Source organism: Argiope bruennichi, chromosome 3 (assembly GCF_947563725.1).
Source record: "Argiope bruennichi chromosome 3, qqArgBrue1.1, whole genome shotgun sequence".
Taxonomy (NCBI): domain Eukaryota; kingdom Metazoa; phylum Arthropoda; class Arachnida; order Araneae; family Araneidae; genus Argiope; species Argiope bruennichi.
The window spans coordinates 84,014,279-84,023,225 of NC_079153.1; the positions used below are offsets into that span (position 1 = coordinate 84,014,279).

Genomic DNA, 8,947 nt, shown 5'->3' on the forward strand with positions numbered 1-8,947 from the left:
TAAAACGTATGATGTAAAATTTTGTATATATGTTGCCATTAAAGACTGAGTGTAATATTCTCCTGGGAGTACCGACACATTCCAAATACATTATCAAAAATTATATATTTTGTTATATTTTATGCATTCTCTGTTTGTCGATAAGCATGTATAAGCTTTTATGAAAAATGAAACGAGAAATTGAAGAGAACAGCTAAAAGTTGCATGCAATAGTTGCAAGCGAATCAGAAGACAATCATTCCTATTTTCCTCAGAAAAAATTTCTAAAATAATTTCTGATATGATTTTTTGGTTAAACTAAAATCCTAACACTGTTGAATTTCAAGCGATTCAAATATCTGGAAATTTAAAAATTAACAATAATGTGAAATGAAGCTCTGGAAAATCGAAATTTTCCAGAATTTGGTCTTTCATATAAACATATATATTATGTTCAAGGATTTTAAACAAAATTTAGAACTTGTATATGCTTTCGTAAATTTTTATTTTTTTTGCCGGTTTTATTTTACATGTACGTAAGAAATATATTATTTGTAAAATAAAAATAAAAATATTGAGTAATGCAGTGAAGAGTTTTGTCAGTTGTTTATTTAAATTACAGGAAAAAAGATAGCAAAAGATAACATAATTATGTTCACATGTTAAAAACTAAAAATGACTCGAATGATGTCATTTTTTATAAAATAAAAGCACTAAAAATAGAAAGTATAAGTAGGATGTTTAAACTAGTACTTCAGTGTGATGTTTCAACGAATGATGGGTGTTTTAATCTTATTTAATTTAGCATAGCAAGTCAAGACCACGATTTACTAATGCATACAAACAGCACTGTGAGAAAAATGTATCATTTTTTATCATGCAGGTCGACTTTATTGCAATTATCATCTGGTGAAAATCTGCAATAATTCCAATATTTTGAATTAACTTTTCTTGAGGGAATTTCTTCGCAAATTTTTCCATGTTTTTGTTTTACTATATTTTTGTAGAATATGAATACAAGCAGCGAAAATTCCTCCTGCAGCCAACCAGACATTCCTTAATAAAATATGCATTTCTCTGTTAAGATTTGTTAGTGCTAGCACTGTTAGAAAATAATATCTCTAACCATCTTCCTCTAGTGCATTTTTCTTAACATGCCGTCTAAGCAACAAACCCTTAGTAGACACGACAGAATTCCTCTTCTCAGTTTAACACAGTGAAAACTTCAATTTAAAGAAACACTTACAAACTCTTACATAGCACAAAATTTCAGAGAGCTATGGAGAACATTTATGACTTAGAGAGTTTATTATAAAAACTTTTCCCTTGAAGTTACTGAAATATTTCTTTTACTCCAAAATAATCCTGAAAAAGATTTATCATATTTTTAAACATTTTGAAAGGATGAATATTTTAGGAAGCATGACATTTTGTAAAGAGTTCTAAAGTGTAAAAAAACGGCAACTCATAAAAGAGTTTACTAGAAAAATCGAAAGCTTTCAATATGAATTTTCAGAGACTATCTCTGAAAAAAGTGCATCAATCGAAGTGTTTCACCACTGGCAAAATTTTGGGAATATTTCATGATCAATACATTTAGAAAAATAACCTTACAGATATAAAAAAAAAGTATATTATTTCGTAGCTTGTTTCCAGTTTTTGAGACAAGGAATTGATGTTTTCATTTTAATTTAGATTATCAAGAACTATTCTATTTTATTTTTAACAAAATATCAACTTATTACTATCTCATATACGAAATATAAAACAAGGAAGTAATGTAATTGTCAGAAAATTCAACTCGAAATTTTATGAGTATTCACATTTCATAGTCCTGGAGTCCTAAAAACATATATTTATAATTATATATATTAGTTGCATTCTCTTTACCATTTATATTTCAATCTTGCTTTTCACAATAGACCAAATCATTGGTGGAACTTCAATATGGGAAATGGTTCCTTTTCTTGTTCTGGGACTGCAGCTATTAATTGTGGAATTATATGAATTATTAAGCCTCTTTGCATTTATTTTGTATTTCTCACCTTTTAATTTTATAAGGAGGGAAATACACAAATCTTTGAAATATATGATGTCTTCAAATGTAATGTATTATGTCTTCTCCATCTGAAGTTCAATCAATAGATCAGTAATCGTAATAGTTATAGATTGTGGAGCATGAGGCAACGTTCTGTCTGAGAACAGGATAAAAAAATTTTATCCAGTTGGAAGGAAATTTGCTCTATGGATTTTTCCTAAAATTTGTAAATGGATTTAGCTGTAAATTTGTAAATTTTCAGCTAAATCCATTTATAGGTTGTTTGTCCGAATGCTAGAGAGTACATATGACTACAAGAAAATTGAACAAGTTTGATAAATAATATTTGGAAGACAGTTTTTGTATCTAATTGTAGATTTGTATCTAGATTTTAAGCAAATTTATTTAAATATTGACTGTTAATTGGTGCTTGTTATTCACATGTAAGTGTACAGTGTACCTCAAAAATTAAAGATGCGTTTTCTAAAAATGATTCAAAATTTAAAGGCAGCTTTGTATTCTTACATGTTACTGCTATACCATTAATGTTTCATTCAAGCAGAAAATAATTCTATTAAAAAATCATAAATAACTGTTGATATAACTTATTAAAACAGTGCAATCAGAGAATGATTCAAATTTTTGTAAATGTTCCAAAAGTAGCACTGTACCATCCGGAAATCGAATCCGTAGAAATAATGAGAAAAAATGCGACTTCTACCTTTTATTAATACAGTAACTGCACTCGGTTCTGATAGCCAAAAAAACTCCATTTAAATCTTTAAAAAAAATAGCTTCCATAACATTTTAAGCCTATGCATTCTCAGAAATAAATAAAATAGTTCAGTAAATATAAAGCAAAAATTATATGCCCACATATCAAATTCTGGAGAGCAAAAATGAGAATGTGTATTTTAATACTATATTGACAATGGTCGGTACAACAACTGTAAAGAAATTCCAGCAAAACAAGAAAAAAAAAGGTGCACATTCACTATTAAACTTGTTTCCTATGCTAGTGACTCCCGTTTCAAAGAGTTGAAGGTAATTCCATAATTCATGTAAAGAGACAAGCATAAAATACTGATTTTAAGCATATTGAAAATTCATCAAGTTGCCAAATGGAAATAACAAAACTGCTCCGAATCATCCAAATCGCACAAAAATTCAAATCTTACAAATTACTAATAGATGCAAGATTTAATTTTAAACCAGAATCACTCGGTTTCAGCAAACGAATATTTCATTAACATCTTAGGACATTACAAGCTCAATTGTTTCAACCTGTAAACAATTGCAATCAATAAATTGTTAAAATTAATTGTTTTAATTGCAATTGTTTAATTGTTTTGCAATCAATTAAGTGTTTAATTGTTTTGCAATCAATTAATTGTTAAAATTAATTGCTTCAATTGTAATTGTTTAATTGTTATGCAATCAATTAATTGTTAAAATTTATTGCTTCAATTGCAATTGTTTAATTGTTTTGTAATAAATTAATTGTTAAAATTAATTGCTTCAATTGCAATTGTTTAATTGTTTTCCAATCAGTTAATTGTTAAAATTAATTGCTTCAACTGCAATTGTTTAATTTTTTTGCAATCAATGAATTGTTAAACTTAATTGCTTCAATTTCAATTATTTAATTGTTTTACAATCAAATTTTAATTGTTTTTCAATCAATTAATTGTTTCAATTGCAATTGTTTCAATCTCTAATCAGAAACAACAACACTGCATCACTTGGGAATGAAATCTAGAAGACAAGAAAGGAAATCTACACCAGCAACGTTATGTTTTGGGAACCCAAGATAGTTTCCTTAAAATAACAACTGATGGCTATCATTAAATATCAAATCTAAGCATTATGAAAATGAATTAAATAGTGAGACGAAATTCATCTGCAAAAACTGGAAATCGAAATCAAAGTATAAGAATGTTAATCTTCATGTCAACACAGCGATTGTGAATTTCATGCACAAGAACCGAGGAGTAATTATAGTAAATTCATGAAGAATTGACAGTCACGAATTGGTAATTGTATAGATTCTCAAAATAAATAAAATTATTAGCGATTAAATTAATTATTAAACAACTAGCGATTCGGGAATCGAATTTGCACACAAATTTGGGAATCTCGCATGTCATTACTATAACAGTAGTATTAGGAATGAGCAGACGAAAGACTCCATAAAATTATAAAAAATGGCAGATAGAAACTATTAAATGTGATCATTCGCAAAATGAAACAAAAGAAAAATAGAAACAACACTGACACGTTCAGAAACTAAGGCTGGGATACAAGAATGTGAATCTTAGATATAGCCATTATATAATTGATTGATTCGAACAACCAAATGTACTTGTATTATAAAAGCCAAGAATTAAATTTTAGATATGTGAGTATATTAAAGATCCTGAAAAATAGCAAACAGCAAAAATTAAATCCATATATTCTGAAAATGCCAGTTGTAAAATTAAACGATAATATTGCATGGATCAATAATCGAAGTTTGTGTGCAAGAATAAGAATCTTCGCATTCATTTTTATCCTATTAAAATAAAAAAGAATGGCAAAAAGAAAATATATATCTATAGCTTTTGAAAATGAGCCAAATTTAAAACAATTAAGAACACATTTTTTTAAATAAACCCAAAAATCCAACCCTGTGTGGAAGATTGGGAATCTGGCAGATCACAGTTACACTGTGACGGTTGATGCTGGCAAAATAAATAAAGAAATAAAAAATTTAATTATATTAAAACTATAATGATCCAAACTGCAAAAGCAACATTACTGTGAAAAATAAAAAGCTTACCCAAAGAGGAAGAATTAAAATTTTCAAGTTAATACTACACCAGCGAATTTATGAAGAAACAGCTTACTTAAATTATTAAATATATGCATTTTAAAAATGAAGAAAATTGTTGAAGTAAATGTAATAAAAAATTCAACAGTAATCCAGGCCGGTTCACAAGAACGGGAATTTTGCTTGAAATACTAAAACAGCAACAGCCGGTTTCATCATCCAAAACTAATCCTAAAAAATATATAAAAGCAAGCATAAAGTATTAATTTTATGTATTTTGAAATTGCAAAACTGGAAAAACAAGAGAGTGATATTTAAGAATCAAAGACACTGGTAAAAAAAGCCCGTGCATGTTACCATAGAAACAGTGGTGCTTAGTTTTAGTAACCGATAATATTTTTGATAAAACTTTAAGAATGCGTAGGCATAAAGAACTAAATATAATCTTTGGGCTATGAATATTGGAATTTGGAATTGAAAAAGGTAAACTGCTGCTACAATGCGCCGCCCAGGAATCGAACCCGGAGCACAAGAATGGGAATCTTGCATGTTACCACTACACCAGCGGCGCTCGAATGGCGGCAATGAAAATAAACTTTTAAACAATAATATTATTTTTAGCAATTTTGAAACAACTTAATTCTGTAATAATCTGCTTTAATTTAATATTGTCAACATATGCTTGGCACAACATATTCAAAAATGATTTTGTGCTAATAAAATTCATTAAATCGAATAAATTAACCAATAATAGGTTATGTAGGTAAAAGTAAGGTAGGTAATAATAGATAAAAGTATTTTGAATATTTAGATTTTATTATATAACATTTTTTCATTTTTATTGAGTGCAATCGATCAGTTTCATCGAATTTGAAATTTTCTGTTCTACAGATACATTTGTATCTGAAAAGAAAAATGCTATGATATATCTTAGATTCTAGCTGCGTTCATATAAAAAACGCACTTTCCTGATATTTCAACTCAAACAATGTAAAAATAATTCAAAATGGTTTGAAACGTGAATCCCTATCTTTATACGTCACAGGCAAAACAGGCCTCGTGATCAAACTCCGCAGGATTCCAATAAATAATAGTTTCCATTTTTGTATTCTTCTTTTTCGACATTGACGAGCTCCAGAAAGAAAAAGGGACGATTCCAGTCACGTTTTTTCAAGCTCGTGTATGTTATTTTGAAAATAGTACAGCAACTTTCTCTCTTTATTTAAGATATGTTAATACGTCTAGTATGAATTTTAGGAAAATTGTTTATAAAATACTTTTAGTTTTTTCTAAGTAAATAGATTGGATAAATATCGATAAATTACAAATATACATTAATTTATTTTTTAATTATTTATTTATTTATTTAAAATTATTTTAAAAATTGGAATAATATGATTGTTTGGCTGAAAATAAGTATAAGTTAAAAAAAAGTTTAAAAAAATATCAAATGATTTATTTTAAATTTTTAAATAATCAATATTTTACTTTGTTTTTGAATTTAAAAAAATAAGCTGTGTTAAGCTATTTATTTAATTTCTTAATACTGAGATGCGATTGATAAAAACATAGGATTTCCATTTTAGTCGTAATATAATACATTTAAACAACTGTGAAATCTTTATAAACCTTAAACTGGCTACTCCAACACGTCGGAAGGCACGTAGAAAAATCTGAATGACCGGACGGCCACAACAGCAACACTGCGGGAATTGTGGTTGAGTCCTAAGAGCCATTACCGCCCACGATACAACCCTTCCCTTAGGAAGTACGCCCTGTCATCGATGGAATGATCCAGACCTCCACCAATTTCTGCATCTACCAGAGTGGCGAGAACCAACCACCATATAGAAAGCTTCTCACCCTCAATCACAAGGTGCCTCTCGGGGTGATAAAATTTTTTATAGAGAAAAAATCGTTTATTCTGCAATTGAACATACATTATAAACATGCAGTTATAGATAGATGAGCGGTTAGTTAGAGATATTAATGCAATTTGCAGTTAAAAGTTATTAATAATTTCAATTCGAATACAAATATATATTGCTGTATTTTTTAAATGCATGTTTATTCTCAGAAAAACGTTTATTTATGAAAAGTAGGTATAATACGTAAATATAATAATGCTGTAGTAATATAAAACTTCCTTTGAGAAATCTGTATTATTAATGAGACAGCCGTAGGAGTGAAAAAAATATAACTCGGCTGCTGCTTCATATATGTCAATTTAGCAGTGTCTGGATTACTGTTACATCAGAAAATAAGAAAAATCACTCAGAGTAGGAAGACAGGAACTATTCAGAAACTGCTTCATAAATAAAAATATGTATGCATAGAATATTGTTGAGGTAATTTCCGTCATTTCGCTTATACACGACTTTTCCGCATTTCTCAGGAAGTTTATTTTTGCTTCAGTTTATACATGGAATGTATATTTCAAGTCATACTCCATTACAAGTTTCATTTCATACAAAAGTTTGGGAAAATTTTTGTCTTCTGTCTGCTTTTGGTTGAGGTAACACTAAAAATCTGTGCATGTATTAATATTTTCAAGCAAATTATAGAGAAAAGAATATAACTTTATTTTCATTAACTTGTCATTTCCAACGATTTATTTTCTTGAATTCTTTTGAATGATAGAAATATAATAAATTTAGAATATAGTTGGCGTCAATCTCAACCGAACTAGATTCTGCAAGGGGATATTAAGTTTCCTGTTGTTTAATATAAAAGTTTATTTTAAAATCTGTCAGTGATATGTATCCCAGAAAATATAATCTAGCAATATTTTTATTAATAAAAGATTGCTTTAAAATTGTCTACTATATAAATATAATTCATAGTGAATGATAGTTTTAATGGGGTGTAATATGTATCGCTATGATTTTAAAGTATGTAACGGAATTCCAGTTAGTTTGATGTTTGATCTAAATTCATTTTTTGAAAATATAACGTTTACTGATTTAAAAACAATTAGTCAACTTTCAGTAATTACATATTTTGTATATTTCAGCAATTCTTTATTTCTCTAGTACTTTGCAATAAGATATATAGATAAATTAAGTGAAAAATATTTTTCTGTCTTATTTCATTTTCCTCGCTTCGATTCAAATCCTGTATATTTTATTTTCTCACATATGAAGTATGCATAGAAAAAGTACTATGCACGGCAACAAATCAGAAATCGAGATTTTATGATCTCCCGTTTCACATCTCTCTGAATACGAAACACTTATTATATCAGCTCATTTATCAATGAATCTATCTGTGAACTAGATAATTTAAAAACCATTGATCTATATCAATGAAATTTTGTATGCAAACTTAAAATATGTTTGCTGGCAATTTTAAAAATGTGGGTGAATTAACGTCTTCGTTTCAGTTCGGAATCCTATCAGACATTACTAATCCTATCAAATCCTTCCAGTAAAAGGAATGTTCTGTCATGGAAGTGAAGGTAACTCAACATCACTGCCTCTAATGTACTCAAACGGTATGCGAGAATTAACCATCATGCTTATTGGCTCGGCATTTAAATGAGTATATCTGTAAGATTTCAGCATATTCTATCATTTTTAAAATGTACAAAGTACCTAATCTATTGTGTTCTTGTTGTTTAAACTTCCATATTTACTTAATACGAAAATTACATCGATTTGTTATGTGCGTATCGTTTTTATCTCTATTTAAAATAAAATAACAAAAGACGTGTTTCAGATATATTTTATATTATTTTCGAAAAGCATACATTAAGTTATCTGTCACATAACTTAATGTATGGTTTTCGGAAATAAGATAAATAAGATAATTTCGTATATGAAAAAGAAAACTTGAAGGAACAGTGTCGAAATTGGTTGTTAAATTTCATTCTAATGATTTTTCATTTAAAACTGCGAGATAATCTGGTCTCCCAGTCAATTCTATTAATATGGAAAGGCCACAAGTACCCACATACAACAAAACCACTGAGCCCCCACCCCGAATCGATTGGATATCATTACATACACGTACTGCCCGTTAAAGAGATAGATGAGAATTCCCCCATATGGATTTGGGGGATAGGGAGGTATTTTGCTAGAATGTCTGAGGATACATTTGCTTCATTGCTTCATTGTTAAGCG

At 28.6% G+C, this 8,947-nt stretch overlaps 1 non-coding gene across 1 annotated transcript; it reads right to left on the reverse strand.

Moving 5' to 3' along the window:
• Window positions 1-5,326: 5,326 nt before the first annotated feature.
• Trnag-ccc (transfer RNA glycine (anticodon CCC)) lies at window positions 5,327-5,397 on the reverse strand. The gene has a single exon. It is a non-coding gene; the product is annotated as a tRNA-Gly (tRNA).
• Between the last annotated feature and the right edge of the window lie 3,550 nt (window positions 5,398-8,947).